Source organism: Delphinus delphis, chromosome 2, assembly GCF_949987515.2.
Source record: "Delphinus delphis chromosome 2, mDelDel1.2, whole genome shotgun sequence".
Taxonomy (NCBI): domain Eukaryota; kingdom Metazoa; phylum Chordata; class Mammalia; order Artiodactyla; family Delphinidae; genus Delphinus; species Delphinus delphis.
In genome coordinates, this window is record NC_082684.1 from 45,683,422 (window position 1) to 45,698,636 (window position 15,215).

General features: G+C 40.6%; 1 protein-coding gene across 12 annotated transcripts in view; it reads right to left on the reverse strand.

The window, feature by feature from the left end:
* KTN1 (kinectin 1) overlaps window positions 1-14,923 on the reverse strand; it is a 118,436-nt gene extending 103,513 nt beyond the window's left edge. For 6 of the 12 annotated variants that reach the window (XM_060004514.1, XM_060004510.1, XM_060004513.1 and 3 more), the window contains exon 1: window positions 14,794-14,922. The gene's annotated coding sequence lies outside the window, so the exon portion shown is untranslated. Of the gene's footprint in view, window positions 1-14,793 lie in introns of all 12 variants that reach the window. The other 6 variants (XM_060004509.1, XM_060004505.1, XM_060004512.1 and 3 more) reach the window with 2 other exon arrangements.
* Window positions 14,924-15,215: the final 292 nt, after the last annotated feature.

Genomic DNA, 15,215 nt, shown 5'->3' on the forward strand with positions numbered 1-15,215 from the left:
TTCATTAGTTATTTTCTTTACTGATGTTCAAATTGTCCCTTTTTTAAATTTATTTTTTATTGAAGCACAGTTGAATTACAATGTTATTACTGCTGTACAGCAAAGTGACTCAGTTACACACATATATACATTCTTTTTCATATTCTTTTCCATTATGGTTTACCACAGGATATTGAATATAGCTCCCTGTGCTATGCAGGACCTTGTTGTTTATCCATTCTATATATACCAGTTTGCATCTGCTAATCCCAAACTCCCAATCAAACCCTCTCCTACCCCCTCCCACTTGGCAACCACCAGTCTATTCTCCATGCCCCTGATTGTTTCTGTTCCCAAGATAGGTTGATTTGTGTCATATTTTAGATTCCACATATAAGTGATATCATATGGTATTTGTCTTTCTCTTTGGCTTACTTCACTTAGTATGATAATCTCTAGTTGCATCCATGTCGCTGCAAATGGCATCATTTACTTCTTTTTATGGCTGAGTAGTATTCCATTGTATGTATGTACCACTTATTCTTTATCCATTCATCTGTCAATAGACATTCACGTTGTTTCCACGTCTTGGCTACTGTGAATAGTGCTGCTATGAACATAGGGGAACGTGTATCTTGTATCTTTTTGAATTATAGTTTTGTCTTGAGTATCTGCCCAGGAGTGGGACTGCTGGATCATATGGTAATTCTTTTTTTAGTTTTCTGCAGAACTTCCATTGTTTTCCATAGTGGCTGCACCAACTTACATTCCCACCAACAATGTAGGAAGCTTCCCTTTTCTCCCTATCCTCTCCAGCATTTGTTATTTGTAGATTTTTTTAATGATGGCCATTCTGACTGGCATGAGGTGGTACCTCATTGTAGTTTTGATTTGCATTTCTCTAATAACTAGCAATGTTGAGCATCTTTTCACGTGCCTATGGGTCATCTGTATTTCTTCTTTGGAGAAATGTTATTAAGGTCTTCTGCCCATTTTTCGATTGGGTTGTTTTTTTGTTGTCAAGTTGTATGAGCTGTTTGTATATTTTGGAAATTAATCCCTTGTCAGTAGCATCATTTGCAAACATTTTCTCCCATTCTGTAGGTTGTCTTTTTGTTTTGTTTATGGTTTCCTTTGCTGTGCAAAAGCTTGTAAGTTTGATTAGGTCCCATTTGTTTATTTTGGCTTTTATTTCTATTGCCTTGGGAGACTGACCTAAGAAAACACTGGTACAATTTATGTCAAAGAATGTTTTGTCTATGTTCTCTTCTAGGAGTTTTATGGTATCATGTCTTATGTTTAAGTCTTTAAGCCATTTTGGGTTTATTTTTGTGTATGGTGAGAGGGCACGTTATAACTTCTTTGATCTACACGTGGCTGTCCAACTTTTCCAACACCACTTGCTGGAGAGACTTCTTCCCATTGTATATTCCTTTTTTTTTTTGGCTGCTCCGCGCAACATGCGAGATCTTAGTTCCCCAACCAGGGATCAAACCTGCACCCCCTACAGTGGAAGCATGGAGTTCTAACCACTGGACCACCAGGGAATCCCCTCCCATTGTATATTCTTGCCTCCTTTGTTGAAGATTAATTGATCGTAGGTGTGTGGGTTTATTTCTGGGCTCTCTATCCTGTCCATTGATCCATATGCCTGTTTTTGTGCCAGTACCATGCTTTGTAGTATTGTCTGAAGTCTGGGATGGTTATGGCTCCCAATTTGTTCTTTTTCTTCAGGATTGCTTTGGCAATTCTGGTCTTTTATGGTTCCATATGAATCTTAAAATTATTTGTTCTAGTTCTGTGAAAAAGGTCATGGGTAATTTGATAGGGATCACATTAAATCTGTGGATTGCTTTGGGTAGTATGGCAATTTTAACAATATTAACTCTTCCAATCCAAGAGCATGGGGTATCTTTCCATTTCTTTGCATCATCTTCAATTTCCTTTATTAATGTTTTACAGTTCTCAGCATATAAGTCTTTCACCTCCTTGGTGAGGCTTATTCCTAAGTATTTTATTTTGGGGGCTGCGATATCTAAAAGCATTGTTTTTTTTACATTCCCTTTCTGATATTTCATTGTTGGTGTAAAGAAACACAACCAATTTCTGTATGTTAATCTTGTATCCTGCTACCTTGCTGAATTCGTTTATCAGTTCTAGTAGTGTTTATGTGGAGTCTTCAGGGTTTTCTATATATAGTATCATATCATCTGCATAAAATGAAATTGTCCCCCTTTTGACCAATGGGATCTTATTCAGGATGGCTCCTAGGTTGTTTTGACACTACCTCCATAGTTTTTAGTTGCTCTATTGCTTTCTGACAAGACATTCTCGGGAAAAAAAAAAACTCGAGTTGCTCTCCTGGCATTCTCACCTTTGTACAATCCCCTCCATTAAGTATGAGTGGGACCTGTGACTTGCTTCTGATCAGTAAAATATGACAAAGGTGACAGAATGTTAAAAATGATTACATATACATAATTGTATTACATAAGACTGTAACCCCTGTTAATAGGTCACTCTTTCTCTCCCTTACTGGCTTTGAAGAAAGCAGCTGCCATGTTGTAAGCTGCCTATGGAGAGGGTCATGAGGCAAGGACCTAAGAACAGCCTCCCAGACAACAGCCAACAAGAAACTAAGGCTTTCAGTTGGGCACCCTCCAAGGAACTGAATGCTGCCAACAAGCACATGAACTTGGAAGCAGGTCTTTCCCCAGCTGAACTTCAGATGAGACCCCTACCATGGACAACACCATAATAGCAGTTTTGTGAAACCCTGTAGCAGAGGACCCAGTTAAGGGGGTGGTGCAAATGTGTGTCACTGCAAGCCTCTGAGCTTGTGGTACTATTGATAATTAATATATGCAGGCTCATCTCCTACATTTCCTGCCTCAGACTTGGAAAATGCCCATTCTGAGCACTAGTTTACTTTTATTGTGAAAAGGTATTTAAAGACCACAATGTGAGCATCAAGACTGCTATTGAATTGGTCACTGTTTCTAGGCCTTTTAAGTCAACAGGGCCAGAAAATGCATACATTTCAATAAGTTAAGTTATTGCATGAGTGCATACAGAGGCTTCTACTCAAATTTAGTACTATAGGGTTTTTGGGGCTTCCCTGGTGGCGCAGTGGTTGAGAGTCTGCCTGCCGATGCACGGGACACGGGCTCGTGCCCTGGTCCAGGAAGATCCCACATGCCGCAGAGCGGCTGGGCCCGTGAGCCATGGCCGCTGAGGCTGCGCGTCCGGAGCCTGTGGTCCACAACAGGAGAGGCCCCAACAGTGAGAGAGGCCCACGTAACGCAAAAAAAAAAAAAAAAAAAGGGATTTCCCTGGCAGTCCAGTGGTTAAGCCTTCGCCTTCTAATGCAGGGGGTGCGGGTTTGACCCCTAGTCGGGGAGCTGAGATCCCACATGCCTTGTAGCCAAAAAACCAAAACATAAAACAGAAGCAATATTGTAACAAATTCAATAAAGCCTTTAAAAAATGCTCCACATCATAAGTGTTAAAAAAAAAAACCAACATCTTCTTTAAATAATGCTAAAAGTTTGTTTTCAACAAAACCAATATATTCACTCATTTCAATTAGCCCACAATACATACATTACGCAGTACTGAAATACAATGTATACATTGCCACCAAAATTATAATAGTTCAAGACTTGTTTTTCTTCTTTGCCATCCTTCCTGCACTCTCTTCCCAGGGTCTATTTCAGGGGGAATATCATCAGTGAGTCAAGTCACTGTCTTTTAAAGCCACTTGGCGGAGTTTCACTCTGGTATCCACCAAGTGAATACATGTAAAATTCATTTATTTTGTTTTACTTTTAATTTTTAGAGATCTAAAAAAATTTTTTAATAATTATGTAAAACATTTACATGGCTCCAAAGTCAGGTCTAAAGAAAAAGGAAAATTCAGAACATAGTGTAGTGCTCTTCTACACTGTGTTCCTCTCCCCCATAACAAACTGTCATTTTTTTTAGATTTCATTCAATACTCTTCTAAACATGAGCGTGTGCTCTCGCTCTCTCGCTCGCTCTCTCTCTCTCTCTATACACACACACACACACACACACACACACACATACACGCACAAACACACACACATCCTTATCTCCCTCTTTCTCAGTACATGATTTCACATTAGAAACACTTTCCACCTTGCATTTTTCTTTTAACTGTCCCAGAATAAACCTAGCTTGCAACTAGAGGAAGAGTGGGTCAGACACAAATGGTTTAAAAATAAATAAATAATTTGGAGGTGGGGTGGGAATGATCACTTAGAAAAGCGTTAAAAAAAAAAAAAACTCTACTTAAAATGAACTTAATAAACCAATAATCCAAAACATAGGAAGAAATCTAATGATGAGGAAGAAAAAAAAACCAATAAAAACATGAATTCACACCAGATGGTATTAGTTTTATGAAACAGTCTGACAAAAAAATTTTTTAATTAATTAATTTATTTTTTTGCGGTACGCAGGCCTCTCACTGTTGTGGCCTCTCCTGTTGCGGACCACAGGCTCCGGACGCACAGGCTCAGCGGCCATGGCTCACAGGCCTAGCCGCTCCGCGGCATGTGGGATCTTCCCGGACCAGGGCACGAACCCAGGCAACGGGAGAGGCCCGCCACCGGGAAAAAAAAAAAAAAAAAAAAAATGAAAATTGTAAATACTGCCATGTAGACTCAATAGACAGAATAAACTCTAGGCTGGACCGTAGCAGAGGAACAAAGTAAATTGCTACACTGTACCAAATTCACCTGGTATAAGGCATAGAAAATTTTTTTTAAAAAAACTGAAAGAGCAATTAAAATACACAGAGAATAAAAAACTCCAACACAGGTCTACCAAAAGAGAAGAAAAGTAAAAATAAAAGAAGCAATATTTAAATAGCTGAGAATTTTCCAAAACTGAAGAAAGATCTGATTCCTCAGATTATATGTATACTCTGAGTATTAGCTGGATATAGAGAAATAGGTCCACAGTCACAGTGCACTACGGTAAAACTGCAAAATACCAAGCACAAAGAGCTGCAACTTTAAGAAAATAACTAACCAGACTACTTCACAACAAATGTCCATAACAACTTAAGAAAACCACATGCAAACACTGACTTGACTTCCCTGATTATTTACAAATCTATAATGTCATATGGGCGTTGGGGGAGAGTGAAGACTTCCAAGTTTACTAGATAACTATCCATACCTTAACATTCTTAACATAATTATTTACCTATGACTCTAAAAGCAAGGTGTGGACAATACATAATACTAGTAACTCAAAAGATTTATTTCAAAGTATCTACTAAATTCACACATTTTAGTCCTTAAAAAAAAAACTGAAATGCTAAGTAGTGGAACTTCGGAGAAAAGAAAACAGCAGCATAGAAGGGAAGAAACAAAAATCAATTCCTGGGAAAACAGTTGTGAAAGGCAACATTGAACTTTATACCACAACATGCAAGAAAGAATACCTTTATAACCTTGAGGTAGGAAAGGATTTCTTAAACAAGACACAAAGACACAAACCATAAAAGAGAAATCCTGAGAAATTCAACTAAATTAAAATTTTTAACTTTTATTAACAAAGAAACCATACAAAAGTGAAAACGACAAGCCACAAAATGGGAAGACATTTGTGATACATGATCCGCAGAGAATTAGAATTCAGAACATATAAAGAACTCCTATCAAAAAGAAAAACAAACCCAACAGTCATTTCTGAGAAAAGGAAACAAAAATGGCCAGGAAACATCTGAAAAGACATCTCCCCTCAGTAAGCAAAAATGCACAAACTACGAGATATCAATTCAACCCAACAAGCTGTCTAACTTTAGTATTTTACCAACATCAAGTACAGTAGACCTTTGAACAACATGGGAGTGAAATGTGAGGGTCTTATATACAGATTTTTTTCAATAGTAAATACTACAGTACTATACAACGTGCAGTTAGTTTAATCTGTGGATGCCAAACCATGGATTGAGAGGAACAGGGTAGATATGGCGGGCCAACTATAAATTATAGGCAGAATTTCAACTGCACAGAGGTCAACATCCCAAACCCCACCGAGTTTTTCAAGGGTCAACTGTATAGACCAGAATGTGGAGCCATCACATGTATACACTAGTGAGGAGAATAAACTGGTACAATTATATTGGAAAACAACACAGCGCTACCTACAGTAAGGCTGAAAATGCACCTCTCCTACAATGCAGCAATTCCACTCCTATCTAGGTTATGGTCCGACACAATTTACTCAAACTGCAAACCTCAACATTAGTGGGTAGCAAAAATCAACTCAGTGGGTCTTGATTAGCATTTCTATTCTTAATGAAACAAACTAGTATCACATGAGGTTTTTTTCCCAAGAAACTTTGTTACATATGTATACATCTGATAATGTATTGAGTCTCATAACGTAAAATTTATTTCTTATTGTAAGTAGTAACAAAAAAGTTTTTTAAAACACGATACTAGAGACAGTAGGGATGCAAGTGCACCAAGAGACCTATACAAGGTATTCATAGCAGAACTGTTTATAATAGCAAAAGAAAACTGCAAACTACCCAAGTGCCCATCAACAGATAACAAACAAGGTGGCAAATATACATACAATGAAATTCCAGGTAGAAGTGAAGTGAATGAATTAGAGCTATATACAAGATGGTGGAAGAATATTTGGACAATAAAGTTGAGGAGAAAAAGGAAGTTGCAAATAAACTCATACAGAAGGATCCCATTTACAGTGTTCAAAAACAAAACAGAAAAAAAAAGATACCAAAAGGGATTATACACCACAGTAACTGAAACTATACCCAGAAATGAAAATACCAAATCATATGAGAAGCTTGAGAAATTCACTTCACAGAAATCATGTTCAGCCAACCTGAGATATCCAGGTTAGGAAAACTATGTAAAATAATTATGGAACACATTGCAAACGAACATGACTTCCCAATAAACTAATCAAGTACAGGCCAAAAGCACACAAATGAATTCAACCTGTGCATGGATATTAAAAATTTAAAGGACTTCCCTGGTGGCACAGTGGTTAAGAATTCGCCTGCCAACTCAGGGGACATGGGTTCAAGCCCTGGTCCGGGAAGATCCCACATGCCACGGAGCAACTAAGCCCACGAGCCACAACTACTGAGCCCGTGTGCCACAACTAATGAAGCCCCCACGCCTAGAGCCCGTGCTCCACAACAAAAGAAGCCACTGCAATAAGAAGCCCAAGCACCGCACGAAGAGTAGCCCCCGCTCACCGCAACTAGAGAAAGCCCACGCACAGCAACAAAGACCCAATGCAGCCAAAAATAAATAAATAAAAATAAATTTATTTTTTAAAAAATTTAAGGAAACACTTTAAATGTTCAACAACATAGCATTCAGAACACTGGAGAGCTTTCAAAGTACAGCCTAGCTTGTTCAAATTTACTTCAAAGGTAACCAGATGTAAACATATGCAATCACTAAATAATGTATGTATATATTTCACTCAGAACACTTACATTGCTGATCAACAAGATTAACTAGTACTAAGAAGTACTTTGGCTGAAATTCGTGCATTAAATTTTGTTTGCCATCCCACTCCCAAGAGTAAACCTGAAACCCTTATTCTTGAAGTCTCACTTTCCATGGCATTGCACGTAAATCAACTAGCCATGCTAATGGAGAAGGCAGATGGCACAAATGACAAGTAAAGCAATTGGCAAAATTAGCAGTAATCCAAGTCAAGAAGTTTCAAATTCTAGCCTCAAGTTTGTTTGTTTGAATACATGCAAATTTTAACATTATTAGTTTGACTTTCTCATGATCTGTTTAATCAGTGGTGTCTGAAAGGAACGATACGACTTTCCTAAGTCATTATTTAAGCCTTAAAGGAACGTATTACATGCCTTTTTGTATTTGGACAATGCTTTTTTTAATCATTATTTCTTACTCCAGATCTGTCATTTAAATATGGCTAGATATGGAGAGTTCCTTAAAATACGTGATATATCTAGCTCCTCACTTATATAATTGCCATGTAGGTAATTTATAGTTAAATTATGAAGTACTTTTTCAAAAAAATGAAAACTGTGAACTGAAATAATTATATAATATTTCCTATTAAAGTATCCATATTTGAAAAAAAAATGACAAGTAAAGCAGAAGGCTCAATGAGTCCCAATCATTTTCAAACATCAGGCAATTTATTCATTCATTAAACTGAGCACTACCTAAGTGTGAGAAATATAGTTCACAGTGGTGAGCAAGAGTTCCCGCCTCATAGTGCTTATATTCTTAGAGGTGAAACAGATATCAAGCATATAAATAAACAAGCATATATTATAATGTTAGGTAATAACTGATCATGAAGTGAAGAAAAATAAGGCTGAGACAAAGAATAAAGATTCATTCTGGTGATCAGGGTTGGCCTTTCTGAAATAACCACTGAGCAATGCCTACAAGATCACACGGCAGTAAAACTCATAACGCTACACAGGAATTAAGACTGAAAATTTTTCTTGTAAATTAAAAAGATCATAGTCTACCTATTGCTTTCTCTATAAAACACTTTATAGCATTTGGTTTTAAATGGCTTTTACTATTTTCTCTCCTTGGAAAACTTTAAGTTCTCAAATTTAAGTCACTAGCTTTAAGAGTTAATCCTCTAACTCCAGGGGAAAGAAATCTTTATAACCTTCATGTAGCTTTCTAATACCTAACATCAGACAACTGCACATGGACAAGTGCCTTACTCTTTTTTTCAGAAAGCATTCTTACGAAACAACTCAATGTATGAGAATGGGCTCTAGAGTCAGAATATCTAGTTCAAATTCAGGTTCCTCCTTTTACTTGCTCTGTGTCTTTGGACAAATTATTTAACCTGCCTCCCTCGTTTCCACCAAATACTATCTATCTCATAAGGTTGCAGAGAGGATAAATATGATACTATACATATTTACAAAGCCTTACAACAAATAAGCACTCTAATGTTAGCTATCACTTATGTAGCAACTACTAAGATAATATAAGCAAGGCAAATGAGTTTCCTGCAAGTAAATCCACACATACAGTAAGTGGTATTAACTAGCAAAGCCAAATTCAAACCCAAGTTCTTCAGACTCCCTAGCACCCACACTCTTTCCACTTACACCACACATTATACAATTAAAGAACTGAGCAATAAGAAATTTGCACAAACCTTAGAATTAATAAGGTCTAAGACCTGCAGATCTCCTAACTACTGACTTCCAGACCAGACTGTTCCCTTAGCAACTTAAATGACTCATGTGTAAGAGTAAATAATGATCATCCCACATTTTCCAGTGAGAATGTAGCATAACATCAGGTCTCTTGACAGACAATGTAATTACTAAAAATCATATAAGTTCTGATAACTAATTGCAGATGTCACTCAGATCCAAAAATAAAGAAATGTGGATAAATGACATTCTTCTCTAGTAATGGCAGGCAGCTAGGATCCTATGGCCCCCATGAAAACGATTCAATATGGAAGCTATCTTAAAGGACCTCTCACTGGATTAAATGACATTTCTCCCCTTGGTTAAAAATACATGGGCTAGTGTCTACAGAAAGCTAAATGCTTCTGGCTAGCAACCTACTCACCTACACATTTGCTTATTTCTATAAATCGATTAAATGACAGAATAAAGACAAAGCTGTTATTTCTACAAAAACAAAGTTAAATCCTTTGGAAGGCCTTGATAAGGATTGGAAAAATCTAGAATGATTTTGAATTCGAATGTTTCATTACACTAAAAAAAAGCAATACTAGAAATTACGCTTTTAAGGAATGATGTATAGAAAAAAGATCAGGAGACCCCCTACTCAAAGACAAGAGATTGATCCAAATAAAAAAGAGAGGCAAGGGCTTCCCTGGTGGTGCAGTGGTTGAGAGTCCGCCTGCCGATGCAGGGGACACGGGTTCGTGCCCCGGTCCGGGAAGATCCCACATGCCGCAGAGCGGCTGGGACCCGTGAGCCATGGCCGCTGAGCCTGCACGTCCGGAGCCTGTGCTCTGCAACGGGAGAGGCCACAACGGTGAGAGGCCCACGTACAGCAAAAAAAAAAAAAAGAGAGGCAAATAAAAGTAAGTAAATGCTTAAAATTAAAACGAAGTGCACAGATACCTCGAGTTCTTGCTTTAACCAACTTTTTATATTACCTAACTAATAGTCCTAATCACGTGAGACAGGTAAGACGGTCTCCGCCACATTTAAACATCACTCCCTCCACCAAGGGGTTCCCAAAGGTTCCCTGCCACTTTTCTTCTGCTCTCTGACTGTTCCTAGGAAAGGAGCAAACTGAAAACTACATGTGTCCAAAAATGAGGTATGCATCACAGTAAAAAAAAAAAAAACAACAAAAAACTGTAGGATAAAGATTTTAATTCACTTGTAATGAACACATCTTTAATAAATCTTTATTGAGCACCTGTTATGTGCCAAGCACTGCCCTAAACCCTTAGAATCCATCAATAAACAAAAGGAGACAAAAAGCCCTGTCCTCATAGAGGTTACGTTATAGCGTACGTCTGGGGGCAGAGAGAAGAGATAATAAACACGATCAACAAGGAAATTATATAGTTTGTTGAAAGGTGACAACTGCTATGTAAAACAGAACAGGGTACAGAGATCATAAGTAGGGAAGTGCAGCTTTAAATAGAAGGCAGATCGTTTTGAAAAACATTTCAAGAGCAAAGACTTGAAGGAGACAAGGCAATCAGTCACGTAGATACCTTACAGAAAAAATGATTGAAGAAGGGGTAACAGCCAGTGTAAAGGCTCTAAGACAGCTGAAATAAGCAAGACGTAGAGTACTACCTAACTTAGGAGAGATAAGGGAGGATGGGGAGAGTAGGAGTATCCAGATTCTGTAAGACCTTGTAGACCATAAGTACTTTGGATTTTACTCTGCATATGGGAAGTCACTGCAGGGTTCTGAAGAAAGAAGTGGTATGATCTGGCTGCTCTGTTGAAAAAGACTGTAGAGAGCTAGGATAGAAGCAGAGAAACCCATTAGAGGTTAACTGCAGAAATCTAGGCAAGAGAGAGAAGATTGGTTTGGACTAGCCTGATGAGCAATGGAGGTGGTAAGAAGTGATTTGATTCTGGATATATTTTCAAGGTAAGATTGAGCCAAGAATGCCAAGTATGAATGAGATAAGTCAGGGATGACTCCATTTTTCTTTTCACCTGAATACTGGATAGAACTGCCATCTAATAAGATGGATCAGCCTGCCCCTACAGCAGGTTTAAAGAGGAACATGGAATTTTAGTTTGAGTTTACTACTTTACATCCAAACAGAAATTCAGAACAGGTCGTACAGAATACAAGAGGTAAATCTGGGCTGTAGATATAAAAATGGAAGCCATCAGCATATAGGTATTTAAAGCCATGACACTGGATGAAATCACCAGAGGAGTATAAAAAGAAAAGTGAACCAAGGATTGAGCACTTCAAGAATGAGAACGAATCGTAAACACAGAATGAGCAGAGCAATTAGTGAGAAGAGAAACCCAAAAAGCAATGTCCTGGAAGGAGGGGAGTATAAACAATTCATTTAAGTTCCACTTAGTGTACAAATCACTTTGCTGAAACTAGACTTGAGGTTAGAAGCTCTTAATCAGCCTGTAGTAGTTAAGGTGATAGGTGAAATACTAAAGCACAACTTTTTTTAAAAGGAGGTCACTTCTTACACATTTCCTAGGAATATTAGATTTCCTACTGGAATCATTACTAAAACTATTCTTAGTACTAAAAGTATACTATTTTGCCTATTTTATCTTTTTAAGATAAAACCAATTAAAAACGTATACCATTTTAAAAATTAATTTTAAAAGCCTAAATAACACTGCAATCAAACTCAAAGACCAAAAAAACCATTTAAACACCAATTAAACACCCTGGCATGCAAACAGTTATAAACTGTCATTACTTTTCTCTTTCTAGAGCTCACATACAGAAGGTTAAGTTAAATCAAACTCCTTAGTTATGGTACTAAAGGCTTTTCCTCTTTCTGTTTAATTTTCTGTTTACAGAAAAAAATAGCTTACATTCTTATCTAAACCAATGTTTAACCTGTGCTTTGTACATAAACTACACTTTTATGATCAGAACACCCAAAGTCATGTTCACAAAAACTGAAAGAGGAAGCAATGAAACTCAACTTTATTTATGCATAAAAGTGATCACTTCTAAAGAAACAATTACTTGCTTCTAGCCTCTAACTATCCTCTGGATTTACCTTCAAAATAACTAAAAACATAAACAGTACACAGAAAAAGCAGCTTATAAGATGTTATCCTCAAACGTTCGAATGTTCTTGAAAAGCATAGTCTCTCTTCATTTCCTTTTTACACATTAGGTCAGATTCCTAAGAAACCCATACCATTACGTTTATTAACAACTTAAATTTTTTACAAAGTATTGTGAGATCTTTTAGATTAAAACTTTCTTTGCTATAAAAAATTATAATAAGTATGCAATTAAAAATATACCTTCCATACATTTCAAGTAAAATTCAAGATAAGTTCCCCACAGTATCAATCTTAACACAAGTCCTTTAAAGTTAAGCCTCAAAAAAGCCTTCACTTCTCAGGCCCTTTATAAAAGTCATACTGGGGCTTCCCTGGTGGCGCAGTGGTTGACAGTCCGCCTGCCGATGCAGGGGACACGGATTCGTGCCCCGGTCCGGGAAGATCCCACATGCCGCGGAGCGGCTAGGCCCGTGAGCCATGGCCGCTGAGCCTGCGCGTCCGGAGCCTGTGCTCTGCAACGGGAGAGGCCAAAACAGTGAGAGGCCCGTGTACCACAAAAAAAATAATAATAATAAAATATAAAAGTCATACTGGCTGTCCTTTAACATCTAATTATTAAAATGTTCTCCCTACTAAAAGCAGGTTAAAGCCTACAAACTGGAAGGAGGCTTGGAGTGAGAGACAGATGAAAACACTTGCATCAAGCAGAAGAGACTATGATATTAAAGGAGGATACAGAAAATACTAAACTGGAAACACATTCATAAATTAATGGCTCTTCATGTTGACCCTGAGCCATCAAGAAAGGGTTATATAATACTCAATACCCTTTATAATTTTAAAGTGTTTAATATTTTTAAGAAAAAATTTCATCAGGCTTTGTTATATTTTAAGTTTCAATATGAATCTCACAAAGGTAAATAGAACACTTCACTCTCCAAGTGCACCTGATAGAGTTGGTTACACTGCTAAGGCTGCAAAATTAGAAGAGATTTCTAACTCAGTGTTGGGGGGAGGGTAAGAGGGATGAATTAATGAATTTTCCTTAGAATCTGCAAACAATAAACCCAGTTATTTCTTGTTAGATCCCTAAACAAGAGGATATGGGGAGTCGGGGGCGGGGCGGGGGCTTGTTTATCAGAGAACACATTAAATATGAAAGTATTTATAGCAAGGTATGTCTACCCAAAACACAGAGCAATTCAAGAGTACTCCAGTGTTATTCTTGGGACAATAATAACAGTCTCATCAGCAACTACTTTAGCCAGACTGGAGACAGTGATGCCATTCACCTGCTAGGTGAGGTAAGGAGAAGTGCAACCTAATTAACCAAGAATTCAAACTTTAAGACAATTCCTACACAATTCAGAATGCTTAGTTCACCCCAAGGTGTTTACCTTTAGCAGGCTACGGGTGTCTAAATTTCTCAAGGGTTTCCACAAAGCGTCTCAAAAAAAGCACAACTTTGAACAGTTAACTTCAGCTGCAGCTTTTTAAGCAGTGCTTATTCAGATACCTGCTAAGAAATCCTTTTCTGGAATAGGCGCAACCATGAATTTAGATTCCTGCTTCCTCCCACAAGGAAGAGCTAAGATTAAACAGCCCGCTCTTGAACCTAATCAGGGTGCAGCTGGCCGAGGTTAGGATGCCGCTCCCCGCGTCTGGGGATGCCGGTCTCTGGTACACATGCTGCCTCACGACCGACGCGCGGTGCTGCACATGCCACACCAGTTGTCGGATTACCGTACGACTTTTCTAGGCTGCCGGCTGGGTTTTCTGCCGAGGTCCCCAACGCCAAAAATCTCATTGTTGGAAACTGAAGGGGGGAGGGGGAATCAGTAAGGAAGACACACCCCTCAGGGAGAGGAAGGATAACTTCCCCCGTCTCGAGGGCGGTCCACAGATTTTTCCAAACTCTGCCCTCACGCTGCTTTCCCATGGCCAACCGCCCCTCTCTAGGACCCGGGGGCGAGCACAGGGCGGCGGAAGGGGGCACTGGAAGGGCCGAAAGCCGCTTCACCAAGTACCCCGAGAGCGGCGAGGACTGGAATTCCAGCATGGCGTAAGCGTGGCCCAGCTCCCGCCCAGGGAGGCCTCCGGGGACGCGCTCCCTCAGTCCCCCGGCCGAGGATACGGTAATCCGCCTTCCTTCCCGGGGGCCCTCACGCCCTACTAAAAATAGGTGTCTCGGTCACCCCAAGGCCCTCTCCGGCCGACCTCACCCTCGGGAGACGTCCTCGGACAAGACGCCGCAGCGGAACAGGGGTCGGGCCCGCGGCGGCCCGGCGAGGCCGCGAGGCCGCTCGGAGCCCGCCAGCCTCGGTGGCCCGGCCCAAGCAGGAGCCCGGCGGCGGCGACCCGGCGCCCGAGGCCTACCCGGCGGGGGCGGCGGCAGGCGGTGTCCCGGCCCCACGGCCGCACCCCCCCCCCGCCCGACGCGGCCCTCCCGTCTGCCTGGGACCCCGCGGCCGGCGCAACCCTCCCCTCTCCGCGGTCCCCGCGGCCGGAGCCTGGGCCCGGCGCGGCCCGCTCTCCCTTACCCTGCGCGGCCGGGGAAGGATACCAGAAAGACGCGGCGGCGCCGGCAGTACAGCCCGAGCCGCCAGCTCCAAGTGGCCGCCGCCGCCGCCGCCGCAGTACCTCAGGTGCCGTCGCGCCGCCCGGCAGGAAACGGGCGGTTTCGGGGCGGGGCGGCCCCGGCACGTCCCGGCGTCTGGGCCGGCAGTGCCCGGAGACCGGCCCCTTAAAGGGACAGGCGTCGCCGCTTCGGCCCCCGCGCGCTCTCCCGCGCGCTCGGGTAAGTCCCAGCGTTCGGCGGGCTCGGGATTCCGGGGCTTTCCTCCCGAGATGACGTCCCGCAGCTAGGTGGAAGGTGGGAGCTCTGGGGCTCGAGGCGCAGCGGAGTTCCCTTCGTCCGGGGGCCCTGCTCTCTCTCTCTCTCTCTGTCCTTCCCCCAAAGCTG